We start from the raw sequence: 22,894 nt of genomic DNA, 5'->3' as shown, positions 1-22,894 counted from the left end.
GATGTTCTAATTATTCCAGGTATCTTGATCAAAGACATGTAAAGAGCATGACACCAAGACACCAAGAGACATAAAGACATCAAGAGCACAATCAAATTCCCCTTAACCTGTTTAACATATGAAGTAGGCTTGGGTGAAAAAAAAACAGAAATTCAACTACATTCATGAATAACACTGGCTAATTTTAAGTTTTCAGCTGGTTTGTCCTCAAAAAAGAGTGACTGACAGTTTCCTCATATTTTGTTTTAGTTAAGCTAAGAAAGGGGCCATCTAATACTCTTCCTTCTGAGGAAGAAGGAGACGTTGTTACATACAGTTAATTATTCATCTGGAAGACCTAAAGCTGAATGAGAAACAATCCTTGATACCCCATTCCAACTTAATTAGAGAATTATAGTGTCTAAGGTACACAGATCCTGGTATTAATCAACTTGCTTTCACAACAGGGACCGTCTGAGCCATCATGGTCTGAGACACCTAAGTTTAGAGCTCTGTGTTGAATTAGGTATCCAAGGTCAGGTTACAGTCAATAGAGATCTAGTCAATACAGTTTGAGAGGTCAATTTGGTTGCAAAAAGGTGCCCTAAAGTAACATGACAGGACTCCAGACAAAGCTCCAGAACAGTTTAAGATTTGCATATATCGTTTCCCATATCTGTCTGCCCTGTATGTCAGATATATGGTAGGACACGTAAAATGTCACCAGATAGCTACATGTGGGTGACCTAATCAAGTTCACTTGAGTTCACATAGCAATTCAGCTTCTCAAACATCAGTGTGTGCTTACTATGACCTACATAGCTTAAATATAAAGCATATTATAGAATTACAGAATTGTTAAAGCTGGCAGGTGCCTCTTGAGATTATCTAGTCCAACTCTCTTGCCCAAGAAATGTGATCTAAAGTAGGCTTCCCATAATCTACAGCAAGTTGCTCAGAATCACATCCAGCCTGTTTTTTATTATCTCTACGTATGTAGATTCCACAATGTATCTGTGCAACTCATTCTAGTGTTTGACCACTCTTACGGCAGAATTTTTTCTTACATTTAAGTGGAACTTTCTGCATTTTCAGTTGTGGACATTGCCCCTTGTCCTGTCAATGAGCTCTACTAATAGGAGTCTGGCTGCCACTTTTTCATTCTCCCCCTTAAGGTCTCTGGATACCTTATAAGAACCCCCCAAGCCATCTCTTCTCCAGTCTGAATAGTTCCAGTTCTCCCAGATTTTTCTTACTTTAAAAAGACTCTAGTCCTTTCATTATCTTGATGGTGCTTCACCAGACATGCTCCACAAAGCCCATATCCTTCTTGCATCGAAGAGCCCAGAACTGAACACAGCTCTTGAGATGTGTCTTACCAGTGCTTGAGCAGATCTCAGTTCATCTCCCCTGAACTGATATCAAAGCTCAAAGAAAGGTGGCCTAGGATACTGTTGACCCTTCTTTGTTGCAAGGATACACTGATGACTTATGGTCAGCTTCTTTACCAGGGCTCAAAGATCTTTCTCTTCAGAACTACTTTACAGTTGGTCTTGGATGAGTGCTCGGAGTTATTACACTCCAGGTGCAAGACCTTGCATTTCACCTTGTTAAACTTCATGAGATTCCTCTCAGCTCAGTTCCTCAGCCTGTTGAGGTCCCTTCATGTGGTGCCATAACCTTGGGTGTATCAACCACATCTCACAGTTTTATATCATCTGTGAACTTGCTGAGGGTCCACTCTGCCCCAGTCTCCAGGTCATCAATGAAGTTGTTGAACAGTATCGGCCCCAGCATCAGTCCCTGGTGCACACTGCTAGTTACTTGCCTCCAAATCAACTTCAGACCACTTCTTATAAATTTCTGGACCTATCTGTTAAGAGAGCCACACCACTGTCCACCTATCTAACTTGTGATTTTTCAGCTTGTCTATAGGGATGTTATAAGAAGAAAGGGTCAAAGGCTTTACTAAAAAAAAGGTAAATACCCAATGTTCACCTGTCGTCCATCAAGCTAATTGCATGATTGTAGCATATTGACTAAACATGATTTTCTTTTTGTAACTCCTTGCTGACTACTGCCAATCATTTTCTTGTCCTTTACAAGTCTGGAAATACTTTCCAGAATTAGTTGTTCTATCACCCTCCCAGGGACTGAGGTGAAGATGACTAACCCACAGTACCTCAGATTTTCCTTTTTACCCTCCTTGGAGGACGTTTCACACTAAAAACCTGAATTTAGGTATCTTAATCTGAGGCTGAATTCTACCACAGATGTTAAGATATGCAGGGAAACCTAGCGTAATACACAGGGAACTAATCTGGTTATATACCCTCAAAAAAGTATAACTGTATTTCATTAAATAGAATTTTATTACAAGGGATGGTTTATATTTAGTTTATATTCTTCTGGCATGAAAGCTATGAGGCAGAAATTGCTACCATACCCTGCTGCCACATAACATCATATAACCTGTTCCAGTATATATGTAAAAGATTGTTTGGGAAGCAGAGAAACTCTTATCAGCCTAATATACAGTGAATTCCCTAGGAACTTTTCAATTGTATGTCTTTGTGTCACCTGTTTAAGAAAGCCTTTCAGTTGCTTAAATCAATATTATCATCCTTAAGATGCAATGACTGCAAAAAATTGAAAGATTTAAGTTATTTTTTTTTAGTTTTTAAAGAATAACAGACTGTAGGTTCCTTCATTTGGTATCTCAATCACATCTTTGTATTTCTGCATGTTTATACGTAAAACACATTTCCTCAGTAAACAAAGAAGCTGATTTGTCTTTTCCTTCCCTTAAAAAAATCATTTGATCTCTTTATTCCAGCATCTGACTTTAACAGACCACAAAATTCTGTCACAGCATTCCCCACAAAATTAACAGAATAGAAACAAAGATGCACTGACACCCTTGAGAAATTACATTTCTCCCTGGTATTGGTACAGCTTGGAGATCACCTCTTCAGGGGATCTGAAGCTCCTGATGGGAGCCCTTGGGTTTAATGGTTACATACATCTGCAGAGGCTATTATCAGTCAAATAGCATTGCAGTTTAAACTATTCACTTTCAATTAAAGTTGCAACCTTGGTCTTTAAACCAATTGTTAGCATACTGCATATTCTGCCTGCACCTTCCAGTGGCAGGAGCATTGTACTAAGAATTTATATAGAGTTTTAGCGTTCTTTTCCATAGCACAACCTGTGCAGCCATTAACGAATTATATGATATCCTTAAATGAGCTAGGCAAAATACCACCCTTGAATAATCAGCCAAAACTTTCATTGGTTGAAATCTTTGTAGATTCAATAGGAGCTGAGCCTTGACTTTCTGTCTGAGGGCAGAATGTGACCTAGTGCATCCATTAACTGGCCTTAGTCTGTATAGCTCTTTAACAAGTGGAGGGAGGAAAGACACAGATTAATGGATGGAGAATGAAAGAGTGAGAAAAAAAGGTCTCTCAGAGGTTTCTGATGAGCAGAGGCACAGAATACAACAGCTTGGAAAAAGATGCAGAAAAATACTCGAATATTTAAAAGGTTAGTAAAGCATTTCTCATTGTCAATGCTGCTATATAATGCTTATGCCTTTCTTTTATTATTATATTATATATTAATATTGTCTTTCTTAAGTTTTAACTCAGGAAAAAATGGTAATGAGTTTAGAGGTTAGTTTTATCTTGATATATTAAAATTGGGTTCTATTTATTCAAGCAAAACACAAGCATGTGCTGGAGTTATTAAACTTCATTGCATGGATCCAAAATCACAATTCAAATATGTTTAGCTGTTTCATATAAAATAAAAATATCTTAAATTTTAACAGAAGGTTTTGGCAAAAATATTGGTAGCTTAATAGATCCAGGTTTCTAACAGAAGTGTATCTGAGTTATATTCAGTAAAATCTGGGATAGTTTAAAGCAGTTTCTTTCAAGGAGATTGCTCTAATAAAACATTAAAAGAATAACAGCACATTTTGTGCGTTTTTCTGAAACACTTAGAACTGTAAAATCTAGGAAACTTGTGACAATCATGAACCCAGTATGAAAATCCTGGAGGTGTTCAAGAGGGACATTCAGATATCCTGCTTTTAACCTCAGATGTGGAATTTGTTTGGAGGATTCCAGTTACATGTTATTCATCCCTCCTGGTCACCAGAGAGACAGGCATCTGTGGGAAAATTTGCCACTCCTTGTCTGTATGCACCAACAGGTCATTTACTAAAGTAAACCTATATTTTCATTTTTACATGATGTTTCTTCCCAGCCTTCCTGAAGAAAGGTGATAACTGAGCAAATTATGATCTATTAGTGCTCTATTGTTAAAAACTAAAAATTCAAAACTTTTCTTGGGTGGAGCTCTTAAACCAGTACAGCTTGGATTAATAAAATAAACTATGTATTCATATCATGACTCAGTAAATTATTTCAGAACTCTGTTTTAGGAAATTAGTCCCTCCTCAACTACTGGATGGAGAGAATAGAAGCCAGAGAACTGCCACTCTAAAAACTTAAAAATTTAGGTTTGTGCTTTAAGCTTCCTTCTCTCAGGACTCATTGTCCTCAACCTTTTTTCAGCAGTGAACATCTAAGACTAAATTCTATCACAAAAAGGAAGTGGAAGAGGAAGCAATGAAACCCAGCTTTGCTTCAGCATCTACCACTGCACTAGGAAAGCTCTCAGCTAGAGTGAGTGACCCAGCAGCAAGTCTGGGTAACCGTGCCAGGGGAGAGGGGAATCCACCATAGAAACTCAGTGATCCTTCAGAAGGTGCTGGTTATTAAATCCCACCTGACTTGTGTTGCCATTAATTCACAAAGTTATTCCAGTTATGCAGAATGAAATAAATACCTGTAAGTTGCATCTTCCACAGGTGAAGATTTACATTTCAAGCTGCATAACTCTTCACAGACAGACAGGATAGTCCTAGTCTGTCTGACAGCTTATCATGAATTTTCTCTTGCTGAGATGCAGTGCTTTAGAAATTACACACCACAAAAATAGCACTGAACATGTAGAGTAGCTGTACAGCAGGCACAGATATTTTCGGTTCAAAAGGGTATTGGAGATGGGATTGCATTGAGTAATCACAGATCTTAAATAGGTTGCTTAGGTCGTTAATGTCCTCAGCAGCCACACAGAGATGTTCTCCATAATAGGATATGTACAATGATTAAAAAATAAATAAATAAATATTGCTTTACTAAATTATTGCTAAATGGAAATCCATTAAATCCAGTCAGTACCCTTGAGAAACAAGAATAGACTAATAGATACTTCTGACAAAGAATTTCATATGTATTTTGTACCCTTATTGGTTAGAACAAAACATGTATCATACCCCATTATATTTAGACTTTCAACATTTTAATTTTAAGGAAATTAAGAGCCATTAGAACCTTACAGCATATCAAAAATTAAGCAACATCAACTTATTTGTTTCCAATTATTTTGCTCTGGGGAAAAAAAAAAGTAACTTTTAAAACCTCATTATCTAATGCATGTGGCTCACAGCTTATATTTTCTGGCTTCAAACTCCAATACATTTTCAAAGAGACATTCATGTATTAAAGTATTTTCAGTAGAATTACTGCTTTCAGTTTGTTTTCACACAAAACATGAGACTCTTTTCAAGTTAATGGATAAATTTACTCATCTCTTTCTTTATTATAAGACAAAGATAAATAAGTCTTTTTCACTCAATCTGCTGAGATAACTTGTGCCCATGCCGAAAGGTGATCTGTTCTAATCAACTTTGTGAAGTCTGATGGAATTACACTGAACATATTTCATACCTGACACAACTACAGAATGATACAGTTCAGGACAAACATTGGTGACCTGAATAATACATGACAGACAGATGACCGGGTGAGAAAAGTAATTTTTCACCTACACCACTTGAGTTTCTTTATTAAAGGCTGAGACATATTTGATGGAAAGAAGGCTGCTTTGCCAGCTAAAAGCTGGTGTGTTTTTATTAATAGCTCAGTCAGTATTCCCTTGCCATTCTACTACTTGAAACATTATTTTTACAATAAAATACTACATGCATCTAGTTTACATGGAAAGTACCATGGAAAATACCACCAACCCTGCTGAAGAGAAAAATAAAGACTTAGGAACTATAAAGTTAGTAATTATTTAACTATTAATTCTTAATAGCTGCACATATTTTTAAATTCAGTGTAGAAATTCACATGAGGATGAAAGGGATTCTGGAAAAAAATAACTACATAATCACAAGAGAATATAACAAATATCTGTAAATGGGTAAAAATGATATTTCCCATGAGCTTGCAAATAGATACATTTATGAATATATGTACTTTTCATAAAAGGCAAGTAAATTTGGCCTCAACATGTAAGATATCGGTTTATGCGACTTAAATAGTATTTTGACAAAGAAGGTTAAGTGTAGGACAAACAATAATGTCTTAGAAGTTGGCCTATGAGAAGGAAGACTGCCTCAAATATTTCTGTGTCTGAAACCATACCAAGTTTTAGTCTTGGCTGTATTTTCCTTCTGCAGACAGCAGCCAGGACAAATAATTTTCTACAAATTCATAGTGTGTGACACCAATGATTCCAAAGGGTAGACAGAGAGCACATGCTCATATTATACTAATGATGCTTGTTCCATAAATTTAATAAGTGGGGCCCTTCCACCCATCACTGCTATCATGAACTCTCAACAGTCTCTTTTCTATGCTCAAAGAAACTTAAAACTTGAAATGGAATCTCAGAAACTTCTTGTGATACTGTCCTACTTGTTCTAACAGAAAAACATACCAGATATATTTAAACTGCATTTCTTCATTTATTGCTTTTATGGTAGCCTTTTGAAGCTAATTGAATACACATGTCATACTGAAAATAGTCTGAAAACTGCTATAAGTTTAAATGTGAGTACAAAACTGATCATGGACCTAGCAAGAAAATGTCAATATAAAGTCACAAAAATTTCACTTGAAAGGATAAGAACTTGTTCCCTGATACAAGAAAATGCATAAAATATTGACCTGAGAGAAATAAAAATATTTTAAAATATGTAGTGCATGATACTGGACAGGCTTTGAAAACATTAGAAGCATTACATATTTATAAAACATTTATGTACAGGTTTAAAGGTAGATTGCTTAATCAAATTTACATTAAATTAGAACCAACTGTAATCAGAATTTTTCCTAGACCTGCAAATAGCTTTAAAATCCTCTGCTTTTCGCTATATAAATATGTGACATAAATACCATTTTCCACTCAGGAAGATTGGCTTTTTAGGCTTCACTACGTCTTAGTTTTTCCAACAGGAATAGAAGGGGCATGAAGGAATAGTTTCCTCTCACATGTATGCGAAGCTTTTGTACTATCCTAACTAAATCAGAGATTCCTTCATGCAATAAGAGTCAGTATTGCTGATGAAGCCCACAGCCCCTATGAATTTGGATCAGCTTAGCTGAAGAAAGGCATAATATTCTGCACTTCTCAAATGGGAATTACATTTAACAAGTCCCACATATCTACTTTTCCAGCAAAGTGTTCTAACAGCTGTTTGGGATAATATTTAATAAGACAAAAGGTTCACAATCAATGATGTTGCACAAAGACATCATCAAGAAACATTTAGAGTTATACTTAAGATCACAAACTTGCTGAGAGGAGATGGACTGCAATTCCCAAAAGCTGTAAGAGTTCTTCACATAAGTTACAGATTCTGGGAAACCAGTGACCAGACCTTTAGCAGGGGTTTTCAGGCTAATGCAGAACATGAAATCTAAAAGGCCCTTATAAAGTACAGTATTCAGTGGTTTTCTGGGTGGAAACTTGAGCCTAAATCTCCCACATCTCATAAATAATCCTCACCATCAAACATGACACCACACACGTGCACCCACACATTTATAAATCAGAGAAGGAGACTGCTGAAAAACATTTTTTTCCATCACAATGACACAAGCAAGTTAAAACTGTACATTCTAAAAAAAAAAAAAAAATCATCACTTTCTGCAGGTGATCCAGTCACTGTTTTAGTTGAACAGTGAGGAGCAATTTCACAAGTTATGTAGCTTTGAAAGTTCTTACCATAGCAGACATGCTGTTATGGATCATTGTTCTTCTGAACTGAACAGAGGATTACACCTATTTTCTTGTCATCAAAGTACAAATTTCTTCTCCATTTTAATTCTTTTTGATGGAATGGTACATTTAATTTATGTCTTTCCATAACAACAAACACAAGGTTTATTAGTTGAGCTTTAGAGATTGTAATACATCTGCCAGAGGCTGTTGGCAACAGCAGTGACTAAGCTGAAATGTCTCTGAATTCCTCCAGCAATCAAAGAAAGCTGGCTTCAAGCCCTCATATCCAAACATGGCTAAAAAAAGTAAAACTTTCCTATTGATCTTTGGAATTCAAAAGTTTTCCTCCTGTAAACAGTGAATGTAGCAGAAAACAGCTCCCTGTGAAGGAGACAAGATAGATCATAACAATATACATAAAGTTGCTGGGTAGGAATTAACATTAATATCTATGATGCTTTGATCATGTTGAAAGGTTCTGGAGAGTAATTCAGGGACCAAGCAGAAAGAACAGGTCAAACCAGGCCCAGTGGTGTCCTAGGGGCAGTCCTGGGACACAAGATGTGAAATCATATCTAAAACATTAAAATACATAAATTTACAAGCTTAAAAGAATGCACCTATCCTTTGTATTTCCAGTAGTAGTAGTGTACTTGACAGATGGAAAAATATCCTTTAAGTATCTGGATTCTCTTTTCTTCTACTGTTTTCACTTCAGCATATGCTGGTCATTGTTGCAAAAATGCCTGAAACCAGAAGTCACAAGGAAGGCTCTTCCCAGTTTCCATTAGGTGTGCTGCTGTGCTGTCCTCAATATAATCCTTATCTGTAAATTATTCTATGTGTTAAAGCCATTAGCTGCAAGGCTATACCTATGCTATCATATTCCCACCATACAATACCAATATTCCCAGTAAATTACTGTACAGGATGTAGTCCTCAGTTGCCATCTAGGGACACAGTCCCTACCTCTTTTTTACATGGCAAGTTTCAGCTCAACACCTATAAAGATTTTAAGTTTTTTGTTACTATCAAATCTTCATTTACATTAGTGCAGATCCAGTGCTTTTGCCTGTGTACCAGAAACAAGAATAATATTCTATTATTTTTATATAAAAGAATCAGTTTACTGTAATTAAAAGTCTCTGTCTGGAGATGGGAAAGAAAAGAAACAAATGTGCAAATAAGAACAGTTTGTGACCTTTTCTTGTTAAGCAGGAGGCTCTAGCAGACTGTAACCACACAGTTACAGGTTTTAGGACCTTTCTTCACCAAGTACAGATATCTTATACTTCACGATTAGGCTGAACTGATGCCAATCTAAGCCAATGGCTGCACTTCATTTCTCAAGATACTTTGGTGTTTATTTTCTCCTATAATATAGCTCAAAGCTGTTAAACAGCAGCAATAATTATAAACTTTCACTTCATGACAGAACAAAGTTTATTTACAGGGCTACTAACTATTCTTTTCTGTTGATTTTCAGCTTTAATTTGATTCCTTTTCAGCTTTAAAATTGTTTTTGACAGACCTTTACAGTTATGTACTGCCAAGAAATTAATTTATGCTATGTACCAGGACCCTAAAAATGACAGAACTTTACTACAGATTCTTTAGCCACACCTGTAGATATTTTTAACCAGTAGCTATTTACATATGCAATCACAAAGCGCTTGTCAATCAATAGATACAATCTAACATGTAAAGCAAGAAAAACAGTAAGACTGGATGGTCAAGGATTACCGAGTACATTATGCAAACTGTTCATCAAAACACTTGTTGAAGAAAATCACATTTTCCAAGAAAATTCATAATTCTTTCTCCTAGAGTTTGAAGAATTACATTCTCCTTGCTGATACAGCCTTTGGTCTGTCTAGCTGCCCTCAATCTATACTAAGCAAGCAACTAAAATTAAAATTACAGAAAGTAAATGAATAAAGTAAATTTTCCATTTCTCCTAGAGGGATTCATGTTACATATATTGGATGTTTCTTCTCTTTTTAGGAATTAGCTTTCTCTTCCTGATATCTTCCTCCCAAGAGTACTGTTCAGATTACTGTGTACCCACATTTGAGAAAGAAAATCTAACCCATAGTATAAATTTCCAACAACAGACAAGATATCCCCATAACACATGTCATGCATTACAAACTCTCTTTTCACTTTTGATACCATTTTTGGCAAATATAATTTTAATTCTATTAATTCTGCCATTTATGTTTTCTGTAAGAATTATCTTCTGAGAAAGGATATAGAAATAACTGCTACTACAGAGAAGTACAAACTAAAACGAGAAGAGCAAGCTTTCCTCAAAACAAAGATTAGGCTTATAATCATGCATAACTACTAATTTAAGGGGACAGAATTCCTAAAATTGTTAATCTCAGAGATTATCAGCAGAATGAGTATAAAATAAAGCTTTATTTGGCTATTTAAATTGTTAGATATGAAGTTGTGTACATTTTGCACCAAATTATGTTTTGTGATGCATTCCTGTAGGCTTCTGTAGAAATCAGCAAATCAAATGAACCAGAAACATAACATATAGCAGAAATTTGCCCCTTGGAATCTATTACCCATTTAACGCTCTTCTCCCCTTATGACGATAAAGTATATATTTACGTTTCCAAGACCATAAAGACAATTTTTGCGTTTGCATGTCAAAAAACACTGTAGAAAGATAATATATTTTTTTTTCATCCTAAATTTGAGAAGGCATCACAAAAGTGGCACTTAGAATACCTGCTTAACGACACTTCTCCCATTTTTTCAGTGCATGCAAATGTCTTGTTGATTAGCATATTACGAGAGTCTTAATGGAAAAAAATACCACAGAAAATACCTGGTTAAGCAGACTGCCTACCAAAGATGCACAGCTGATTCAAGTCTTTCTGTAAACTTCTTTGCTTCCATTTAATAATCTGTAATAATTTTACTTTTTTTTTTTATTTTTTTGATTGGTTTGGTTGCTTTGTTTTATTATTATTATTTTTAATTTATTTTTATTTATTATTTATTAATATAATATTATTGTTGGTTTTTTGGGTTTTTTTGTTCCCTAGAAAATTTTACTTTGGTAATTAGAACTCTATTCTTATTCCTTGACTGAAATATTTGTTATTGGGATGAAAATAAATCCAGATATATTGATATCAGTGAATCAGTGAAGGATCTTCAAGCCTTCTCTCTGTTGCCTAACACAAATACACTATTCAGAACACATTAAAGCTTTAGGCCATCATGATAGCACGGTATAAGCACATATTGCTTTCTCTAAAGATTGTTCAGTTACTGAAGTCCTATTTCTTTCTTTTTTATTATATGAGAGAAGCATGTTTTCCTTTACTGAAAATATAGTACTTGACATGTTTTATACATCTTTTTCACAATTTAGAATGTTGCTGGTCATCTGGTGTACAACCTTTGCAACCAGTCTCTTTCACTCTCATTTCTTAATAATTCTGTTTATAATTTTGTTTTCATCTTTACATGCATGATTTTGTACATGTAATAAATGTAAGCTTGCTTCTACTACTTCCAGTGCTAGTATCATGATGCTCTTCATGGTATTCTGTACCTTTCAATTGGCATGAACATCCACCATTCAGTAACCATGGATTCCCTTAATACACAATTTTTTTGCAGTCATATAACAAAATATTTACTACATTCAGACAAGTCCTGGAAAAAGCAAAGTAACAGCTTAACTTCACCCATCTATTACCCTTTACACATGAAGTTGTTTCTCTTTAAACTGTCTTCGGTGTTAAATTATTTTTCATTAATTCTCATTTCTTACCTAAATTTATAACTTTCCTAGTAACTGTATTTCAGATATTTTGCTAAAACCTATTTGATATACTTAATTTCTTTCATCTAAAGACCATTTTGTTAAAAAACACCAAAAAACAGCAATTCAACTTTGCATGACCCATTTTTTGACAAACCTATGCTCCATTTTATTCCATTTTTTTATATATACTTAAACTAGTTTAAGTATATATAAACTATATATATATAGTTTATAGTATATATAGTTATACAGTATATAACTGGTTTAAGTATATATAAATCATTGAAAACTTGCATATTACTGAAGGCAAATGAGGAGGAATTGTAGTTACTTAATTATCTTCTGTTGTAGACATACAACTTTGGTCACTTTTCAACTTTCCATCCTTATTACAAGCCATCTTCAGTATACTCTAGCCTACTGATAGAACATTCAACAGCATTTCTGGGTTTTTATTCTCTTTCAATTCTTAATCTTTTAATCTTTACTACTTTTGAGAATAGTGTTATCTCCTCTTTGTCTTTTCCATGCCCCTTTAAGCCTTTTAAATTCAATCTCTCTGTCCTCAAGGCATCCAGCTCTTCTTTCTACTTGCAAGAAGTTTTCAGCAGCAGAGCTTTTTCTTTCAGGAAATGTGTCTAATAATCTTGCTTTTTCCCAGTAGTTTCATCTTCAGAAAGCACTTCAACATAGGAACAGTAATGTTCTACACCACTTTGTACTAATTTCTCCTTCAATCATCTCAAATCAAAATCCAGTCCTTCTGGAGATCTCACCATAAAAGAACTTACTCATAGCCTAAACTTTGCTGCTACCTGTATTTCCATTGTACATTACACCTGATAACATACCAACAACTTTCCCTTAAGCCAGATCTATGTAGAGGGGAAACCACATCAGGTCTAATCTCTTTGCTATCACCAGGGTGATCTTTCTCTGTTTCTCTGTTGTGTTTGCCAGGGACCGCACAATGAACTGAGCTGCAGGACTGGGTGTCTTTCAGTGTTTTTCCCCAAATTCTTACCCATATGTCATGGAAAGAAGATTCCTTCATTCACTCTACAATTCACTGAGATTCTCATTACATTTCCTGGACAATGCTGTATGAGCCCAACCATTGTCCAGAAAAAGTGTATCAATTTTATTTGCACAAATAGTGGAAGAGATTTCAAATTTTCTATCTTCCTCTTTTCTCACATTTTATTTAATATCTTCTACATAAAAACTGATGAAAGGAAGGCTACGTGATTGTGTGCAAGTCCAGTGTTTTATGCAACAGACTGATTTATTTAAACTATAAATTTAGAGTGATACATAAATAATGCAAACATCATGTTATGATGAAGGAAGTCTATTCACAGAAAAAGATATGGATATATTAATATGAACTGTACACTGTGCACTTCAGAGACACTCTTCTGAGCAGCTGGAATAGTTAGGAAACAGGGGTAAATATGGAAAAGAAAGGAGATCTATATATTGGTAGAGATGGCTGCTTTCCAAAAAAAAAAAAAATAAAAAAATCCAAGAATTTTTTTTTATTTTTGGGCAGGTTTTCCTAAAATTATTTTTTAATATTGTACCACAGGATTACTTTAAGGATAAGAATAGGAAAACTGCAGTGAGGTGTTGGGTTTTTTTCGCCCATCCACAGGGTGGACAATAGTAAAATCAAGTTGACATATGAACTGGAAATGTTTCTGTTTGAGGAAATGTTTGCTTAATTTTATGAGCTGTAGCTACATTGTTAATTCAGATCTGGTTCTTAAGTTTCCAGGATAAGTGGTCACCTCAGGCTAATACTCTATGCTGTAGGTCTAGTAAATGAATAAATACAGCTTTCCACTATACTATACCTTCCAGCTCTCAACTTTTTCATCTGTTGCATAGTTTTATAGGGGCATTTCTAGTCACAGCATAAAGTCTTGTATATATCTCAACTTGTATTCATCACCTCCTCTCCTGATGTGCCTATTTTTGTGTGGTTCCTGGATAGCCCATTTTAAAACCCAGCACACCCAGAAGGAATGTAGACTTTTAAGCTTAAAGGGAGAAAAGTTCTAATTAAGAGGTGTAAATCCTTCTGTTCAACATATTTTTAAAAAAGGGTTAGAGCCAACACTCACAATTTTCCGAGAACAATCCCTCCAGCTACTGTGTGTGTATTGCATAAGGGAGTAGAGCCAGTTTTAACCACTTATGAAACTCAATGTATTTGCAGAGGGGCCAAATACAACAATCAGCTGTATGAACTACAGAAACCTTCGGCAATCCAGTGGCGAAACAGCTGGGTTTGAGCCATTTTTCCATTTAAAATGTAATGAGAAGTAGTGGGATGTTTACTCTTTGCACTCTGAGCTTGCAGAAGTTTCCTGTGTGTATTTTCTTTATTTAAGAAAGTTGAAAAAAACAAAAACAAACAAAAACAAAAGAAAAAACCCAAAACAAACAAAAAAAGCACCAGTAAGTTATTAGTTACTTATGACAATGTGAAGTTCTTTCATATTAATAACAACAACTATAATAATAATAAACTAAAATGATCCTACGTCAATCATACAATTTCTGCATCTCCCTAGCTAGATTCCTATGGAAAAATCTGAGGGAAATATCAGTGCCCCATTGAATCTTTCATTAGGCCCCGCAGGATTTGAGTATGGTTCACCACAACATATTTGTAAACTTAACATAGCTTAAGTCTGTGAAAGTACTGTACTGAAATCTGAAAACATGGGTGGGAAAAAAAACAGAAAAAAAAATATGAAAGCCTATCTCCCCTACTGCCTAGAATTCTTCCACAATCTCCAAGGAATAACCTTCTTAATTTTTTTTCGTAAAGTTTAATTTATGCTGACATGAAATGTCTTCCTCTGGCTCTACTAAAACCAAAGTGCTAATTAAAAGCTTCTCCTCTTTCCCCAAATTCAGCAAAGCTGAACTGGCAGTATTACTATTTCAAAGGGAATAGACAATGAAATCAACAGAAAGAATATTAGGTAGAGTGCTCCCAAAATTTTAAAAAAACAAAACCAAAACAAAGCCAACCAACCAAACAAAAAACAAACAACAAACCACAAAAAAACCATGAGCAACCAAAAATATCTCTCTCATGAAATGACAGTAGCAACATGGGGACTGCTGAGTGGCACAATACAAGCTCTGGGAGACTGTCATATGTTAAATAGTCCCAATTGACCTCTATTTCTTTACATTGTCTTTGCAATAAGAGCCTTGATACTCAGCTTTCAGAACAAAGAAGTTGTGCAAAAGTTCCTTCAAATCAGAGACAAAGACAGAAAACACAAATCCATCAGTTTCAAGACCAGCTTCCAAATAGTTCTATTGACTACACTTGGATCAACCCCTTCTTGTAATTTGTTTAATCTTTTTTTATTTCATGGAGGGCAAAGCATGAAATGTTTTATGCAGCCACATCAGCCACACTTACTAACTATATAGCACTCGTTATTCATTTTAGCTGTGAGGTTGACCAAATGTCATCATCTGCTCTACTTGAGTTATATTCCATCAAAATAAACATAGTCATATAACTAAATTCAAGATCCAGAGTTTTTTCACATACTTATTGTTTTGAATGAGGGAGTCCTTAAAGCTGCCATATGACCACTATTTTTACCAGTGTCCAATCTGTGATTTCAGATAGGGTGATCCAGCCAACATAGCCTCATTGAAACAACAGAGCAAAAACCACTATATGGAATTATACATTTTGCCCCATTCTTAACCCACTCATGATAATCTATGGTTTCAAATAGGTTGCCTCAGCCCTAGCTAAAATACCAGAGACCAAGAGTTGGAGAGAGAGGACATTTGCAGCCAACTGGACGGCAACCAACAACCCCTCCTTCCTTCTCTTCTCTTCTTTTTCTTCTTCCACAGTATGATTTAACAACATATCAATAGGACAAAAGAATTTTTACTTTCAAACTTCAAGATTTACCTGTGTTCATGCCATATAGCATGCAGCTATGTAATGCAAGACCTGTACAGGCCTTTGTTGGGACCTCAAGACCAGTAAAAAATAGTTTGCAACGTTTTCTATTTTAAAGCTTCATGACTACTAGCTCATCCAGCCTTTTACCCTCCTTTGAAATAGAGAAAAATGCTGCATAAAAAGTGCATTTGTAAATGAGTAACAACTATATTGTTTAAATAAGAACTAGACCTTTTCTGATTTTCACAGTTTTTCTTTTAATTTGTTTTTTTCTCTAGGTAGATAAGAAGTCTCACTAACACTGGGACCACAGAGAAAGTACATCTGTAATAATTCACGAGCTACTCTTCATTCCAGTATTTTTTGTTGCTGTTTAGGAAAACGCGAAAAATAATGGTAATTGTTTAAAATAAAGGAAAAACCTTTGAATATCAATTGAACCTGAATTTTGTAAAGAGTATCACTGCTAATGAGCAAACCTAATGAAACACCTCCAATGAACTCTCCCAATGAAAGTGAAACAGAACAGAAACAAGTAAGGACCAGGGAGAAGACCTCCAAATGTCTACAAAAAAAGAGGAAGACCCTTTTTTTGTTATGGTTTTTAATTGTTTGAGTGTCCAAAAAGATCAATAAAGAAGGAAACTAGAAAGAGATGCAGGCAGCAAATGGCTTTCATGAATGCAGTGGTGACTTAGATGACCAGTAGCCCGAATTTATAAACCATAAGGAAAAATGTAGAGTTGCAGTGTGACAAACACTGCCAATGCTGGCCACTTTCAGTAACCAGTTCAAGCTATGTTGATGACAGCTAAAGCATGACCATTTATGATCCTGATAGAGGAAAAACTAAGATGAGTTATACTCATGCCCTTGCACATAAGGGTCAGACTGGAAATGATTTGGCATAGGTGATTGTCTCTTCTGAAAGTAGTAGGTTTCTAACTAAATCCTAATAATGCAAACATAAAGGCTGTTAATGTACTTATTAGCCATCACAAAATGCATTTCACATTGGATGGTTACAATACATTATATCAGCAGCAATCACACCTCTGTAATAACAGTAGCAGTTCATTTAAGGAGAGCAAGTATACCTCTTCTTCCAACCCATTATATGAACATGATGAATGATGATGGCACTAGGCTCATAGGAGAGGGAAGTGGAGCTGGAAGGTGAAAGGACTGCCTTTGTAAAAAATAAATGGAGTAGCACATGTATAGGTATATCTGGGTGTATTCAGGTATAAACTTTTCAAAAAATCAACACAACAAAAAGGTGCCTCCAAAACCAGTCAAAGGCAGTTTAAATATGAAGGGGAAAAAAACCTTCAAACAAAACTATACAACTTTAGAATTAAAAGACAAAAACAAACAACAAAAAAACCTAAAACAATGATGACCTTAAAAGTGAGGAAATATTAAAAGAAACATGTTTCAGCAGGTAGCAACACCAGCATTGAAACCAACCACTTCAAAAGGGACACTTGGTCACTGTCGTTAAGCCTGAGCTTGGACTCACTGAACAGTGGGTGATACCTGAACACAGATGCACATAAGGCTGAAAGTCAGACCTTGTGCCACAGAATCAGTTGGGAACTATGCTGATGATTATGTGAAATATTAGCACAGCACTATCCGCAGCTTCATAGCTAACTAGTGTAAATGCCAAGAGTTGCAATAACAAATCTGATGCACTAAAAGAGGAAAAGAAGCATAAGGTTATGTCATTTAATAAGTATGAACTCCAGGGGGTTTGCTTTCTGTTCAGATTATGTTATAATAAAGCTATGCATAAAAGACAATACAGGAAAGATAGAGTCTTTTTGAACAAAACATTTTAATGATTGCTTACAAACTGAAATACTTGTTGGAATTTGATTGTCTCCCTGGAATTTGCTGGAGCTTAATGAACATAAGTGCAATTTAAAGTGTTCATAAAATAATACTACTGTTCATATTATTCAGGTTACAGTCTGGATATAAATTTTTCTTTGACAGTGGAGAATAATTAAAAAAAAAACAACCCAAAACACAAAAAAACAAAACAAAACCTAGCAAAACACAGAAAAGCTATTATGGTATTTCTTCCTAAAGACCCTAGAGCAAAGAATGATCATACTGAAAAGCGTGTTACCCAACTGTCACATAAAGAGTCAACCCCTGTTGAAGAACAGAGTAACAAATGAAAGATAAATCATTCTCCATAGTTAGGTGCTCTAATTGTGAGTCATCCAGGCTGTGGAGTCAGGTTGTTCCTGACGGAACACTTTATCTCCCAGCCTGCCCCCTGCAATCCAGACAGAAGGTACACATCCTACAGACGTTTGCAACCTATGTTTGCAATTATTTATGGAAGTAAGAAGGACCATCAGAACTCAGTCTTCTCTTCATCTGTCACAAAAGAAGCTGAGCTCTGAAGTGAGCACCTGTGAAAAGTTCACTTGGTTCTGGAGTTTCATTGGGATCACAAACTCAGGTGAGAGGATGGGATATATTCTACTGACAACAAAGTACTGAGGAGCACAATTGAAACTTCACAAGAGATGGAAATGGGAAAATAAACAACACTGTCACACAAAGACAGATGCAGAACTGACATGGTGAATTCCTTATCACACTCAATATTCCTCAATACTCCACTGTAAACAACATCATGTGTTGGGGCTCATACTTAGGAAACTGATTTACCTTTATCTTCAGGAAAAAGGTTAGAAGTTTTAATTATTAATGTTTGAAAACATGATACAGTGATGGTTCTCCATGTAGCAGATTTCATTCCTTGAAATGGTTGGTTCACCTCATCCTTTCAAAATTCAGAATAAAAGTCTATCCTACTCTACGCCTCTGCAGATATGACCAAATTCTCAGCTACTGTTGGCTAAACAATTAGGGGTTTTAGCAGCAACAGGTACTGCACTGTACATGGGCATTAGGATTATTTGGAAAACTAACGAAGTGGGGAGGACAATATTCTTCCTTCCTGATTTTGATATCACAAACCATATATCAGGGTATATCATGTTCCTAAGGATTTGTTCTGGCAGGCAGGACCTTTCTTTCAGGAAAACTCACAGCACTGATTAAACCTAAGGCCTGAATGATTTGGCACTGCTTCTTCAGCTGACTTTGAGCTGCTGCTGCAGGCTTTTTCTCAGAATGAGCACCTATTTCACTCTCTGCCATTTGTTTTGTCACAAACCCCATCTGTCAAATGTCCACTACTGTTCACTGCAGAGTGCATCTTTACCACCCAGAATTTGTAAAAGGAAATGGCTCTGAAATTTAGATAAGCTTGAATTAATTTTATTATAGGCATTACATTTCCTAGAAATGTTTATCTTCAATAATGTGAATGACCAGCTCTTTTCAGTTTATTTTTCTTGAGATTATGCATTTCAAATTCATGTTGTGGAGCCCCAAATCATCCGTTATAAATCTAAATTAAAAAAAAAACAACAACTCTTCCTTTCTCTAAGAAATAATTTATAAACAACAAATGTCATACAGGATTTAACAAGCTGTAACAAAAAGACATTACATGCTTTCATTGGTTCTTATGCAAAAAAAAAAATAATAATTTGTAGACAGATACTTAGAAGAAAATAAGGTAAAATAAATCCTTCCTAACTGTGCTGACAAGTTCTACCGCTGGGTTTCACTTCAAATCTAAACTAGAAACGTATAGGCATATGCCCACACAAAGGTATTATCATCAACAATAATAATAAAAACAATATTATCTGAGACCTAAAAATTGTTGAAGGCAAAATAGCTCAAATGATTCTTAATGCCTTTCAGGCACATCTGAATCAAATAAGGTAATTATTCTTTAAAATGCTTACACAAAGTCTGATTTGCATGCTAGTAATTGCTATGCCTTGTGGCATCTAGCAATTGACACAGCAATGATTTTAATTATTGTAATTTCATCAGTATAAATACTTCAAAGTTATGCAAATAGTACCTCATAATCCACATAGACAGTTCAGAGTATTTGATTTACTAGTCTTGTAAGTCTCTTTGTCTATGCAGTTTACTCTCAGATGTGACTCTGCATTGCAATTGAAGCCTTTCACTCACATCAAAGCCCTAAATCATAACAAGATGAGCTAATTTTACAAAGACTGACACTTCAAACATTAACTTGCAAATACAATTATAAGATGAAATATATAAAGGACTTTACTAGGATATCATCTGGTATGGATACCTGCAGCTAAGCATATCTAATGTTTTCTATGACAGTGGTAAGCAATGATATTGCAAGGCCAAATGCCTTGGTGTGAACAATTACAAAGGGCCACTACTGCTTCTGAACAGCTTTGTTAAAATACTTCATCCTGTTCTAGCATTTTAGAGTTGTATGTTTTAACTATTTTTTTAATATTAGGAGCTTTTTAACAGTGTAGGGAAAATCTTGTTCCCCCTACTGATATGGCAAAAAAAAAACCAAACCAAAAAAACATATTACAGACAATATTGTGTCTCAGTAATAATTGAAAAGTACATCACAGTAATGACATCTAAAATTATTATTTATGACAATTAAAGGAGGGGGGGGGGAAAGAATTTATACCATCATCTAGCTGTGTTTTATCCACAGAACCCCCAAACTATGTTTTAGACTAGATGTTGAGAAGCTGTAATTCACAGCTTTCAATCAATCTTAGACAATTCCACACAGTTTTCTTCCCCTAGTTTTGTATCAAACTCAAACAAAAAATTGTACATACATAGCATCCAATGTAAAACATATTTTTGACCAACAGTCTTTTCAAAGCTGTCACCACTTGTCTTCACTTCAAGATCTACATGTGCTGAACGAGAAAAAAATCAGCCCTGTACTTTTTTTTGGTTTAGTGTACAACCTACGCTGAAAAGTAGAGGTAAACCAAATCAGAATAAGATCAGCTACAAGCAAAATGCTTCTAAGGTGTTCTGCATGCACAGGTATCTTGGAAGGACTTGATACCCAACCTGACAAGCAGACTACATAGGGAGAATGCTATAATGGCTCATGGTAATAAAAAGAGGTACTCCAGTAAAGCAGTATATACTGTAGTTTTAAGCCAGAAATAACATCAGAGAGAAATGTTCCATAAGACAAAATTCCAAAATCATCATGACAACTTCTTATTAAAAACTGCCATTGAACTCCTTTGTTTCTTACTGATTGCACTATATCTATAATTTACTCTTGTAATGGAGAAGGTAGAAATAGAAGGTAGAGAGTTAATAAGAACTCTCAAAATCAAGGAATGCCTTTTTATAAGTAAATCTAATTTGGCAAAATAGAGAGCTGAGGTAAAATACAAGAAAGACCCATAAAATCTTGAACTGTTTGGAGAAAGCACATAGGGAACAATTAATTCTCATACTAAAAGAATGAGAAAACAGATGATGAAAACTAGGAGAAAAGAGTCAAAGCAAACAAAATTAATTATTTTTTAATGTAATGTGCCATTAAAGGCAGAAATCACTGCCTCAGAATATTTTGAAGGCAGAGGTAATAAATGGGCTAAAAGCATAGTAACTTATGGAGAAGGGGTCCATCCGTGATCGGGGTAGGATGCAAAGAGTGACCCAGGAAGTCTCTAGGGAACTGCTAGAACTATAAAGATACTTCTCTATCCTAAGCATTTCTTTTTTACTTGTGAAGTATTTGCTACCAGCCACTGCCTCAGACTGTCCTGAGGCTTCTATAAGTGTCAGTGATTGTAATATTTTGCAAAATGGCAAGCTTAAATCACAAACAGCAAAAATTAGCATGAAAACAATGTGTAGTATGAGTATCTTGGAAGAATGTATAACACAATCTGTTTGTGGGATACAGAAATACCTGTTTACACATCCAAATGTAACATAGGGTCTCAGATGTTGCTCTAGCAGAATCAAGAGGAAGTTGACAAAGGAATAAAACAAGATGTCAACATCAAGCATTTCAGCTAAGTTGTAGCCTGCACAGGTAAAAGATGACTTGCAAATCCACCTCGTGTAAGAAAAAGAAAGGAGTCACTTGAAAAGAAACACAGGAAATCAGACAGCAGTGTTAACAGCTAAATAAATTCTTCACAACAATGAAACACTGAATGATAACAGTGTTGAATCACAGTACATAAAGCAGAGTAATGGAAGTGACACACCAATGGAATCACATGGAAGGAACTGAAAACATGACAAATCAGAATTAGTTTTACACATGCTACTAGGTGAAATTATTATTTCAGACTTTTTATTTCTTTTGTGTTCTTAAATTCATTGGCTCACACATTCCTACTGATTTAGTAAGTTTCCTTCAACTGATGAGGAAATTAGAATGGTTAAATAAATTATGAATTATTTTACTGGAAAAAACTAGCTGCCTATGTCTCTTCTTGACTCTCAGATGGAAGCAAAATACTTAGTAATTGTATATATATACCAGATGTTTTGATATTTCTTTCAATCCAAACTAAAAAATCCACACAATATTAAATTAATCAGAATATACTTTGCACCTGAATCTCTTATTTGCACAACAAATGTATTTTTTTCACAGGTACTACCTGTTTTCAGTACCATTTAAATCAGTGGTGGTTGTAATTGTGCAGCACTTAATTTTTGATGACCTGAATAAAAACATCAATTTGAGAAGTTCACTCCTGGAAGCACCAAAATATTTTATATTTTGGCTGAAATAAAGATATCAGAAAAATGTGTAGGCTAGATGGTTCAACCAATTTTTCATCCCTAAGCAGTCCTTCAATGACAAATGCAAAATAGACTGAAAAAGTATGGGAAAACTTTACTGTCATTATGTGTGCTTCAATAAAGGACAAAAGTAATTTCATTTCTATAACTCCCGTGCTGGCACTTTTCCAACCCTTTTAGGTTTTTGGAAAATAAAACAAAATGTTGTTACCAGCAAGACTAGTTCAAAGAAATCAATATACACAAACTATAATTTTCAGACAACTCAAAATATACAAACCTGGGATGTGTTTTGGGGAGGGGAAGATACATGACTTCCTGAGGTGTATTAAAAAACCTACAAGGCTTAATAGAATCCAAGTTTAATTTTTAACCTCTTGGCTTTTCTT

The sequence above is a fragment of the Calypte anna genome, chromosome 2 (genome assembly GCF_003957555.1).
Source record: "Calypte anna isolate BGI_N300 chromosome 2, bCalAnn1_v1.p, whole genome shotgun sequence".
Taxonomy (NCBI): Eukaryota; Metazoa; Chordata; class Aves; order Apodiformes; family Trochilidae; genus Calypte; species Calypte anna.
Note: the sequence above shows the minus strand (reverse complement) of the source record.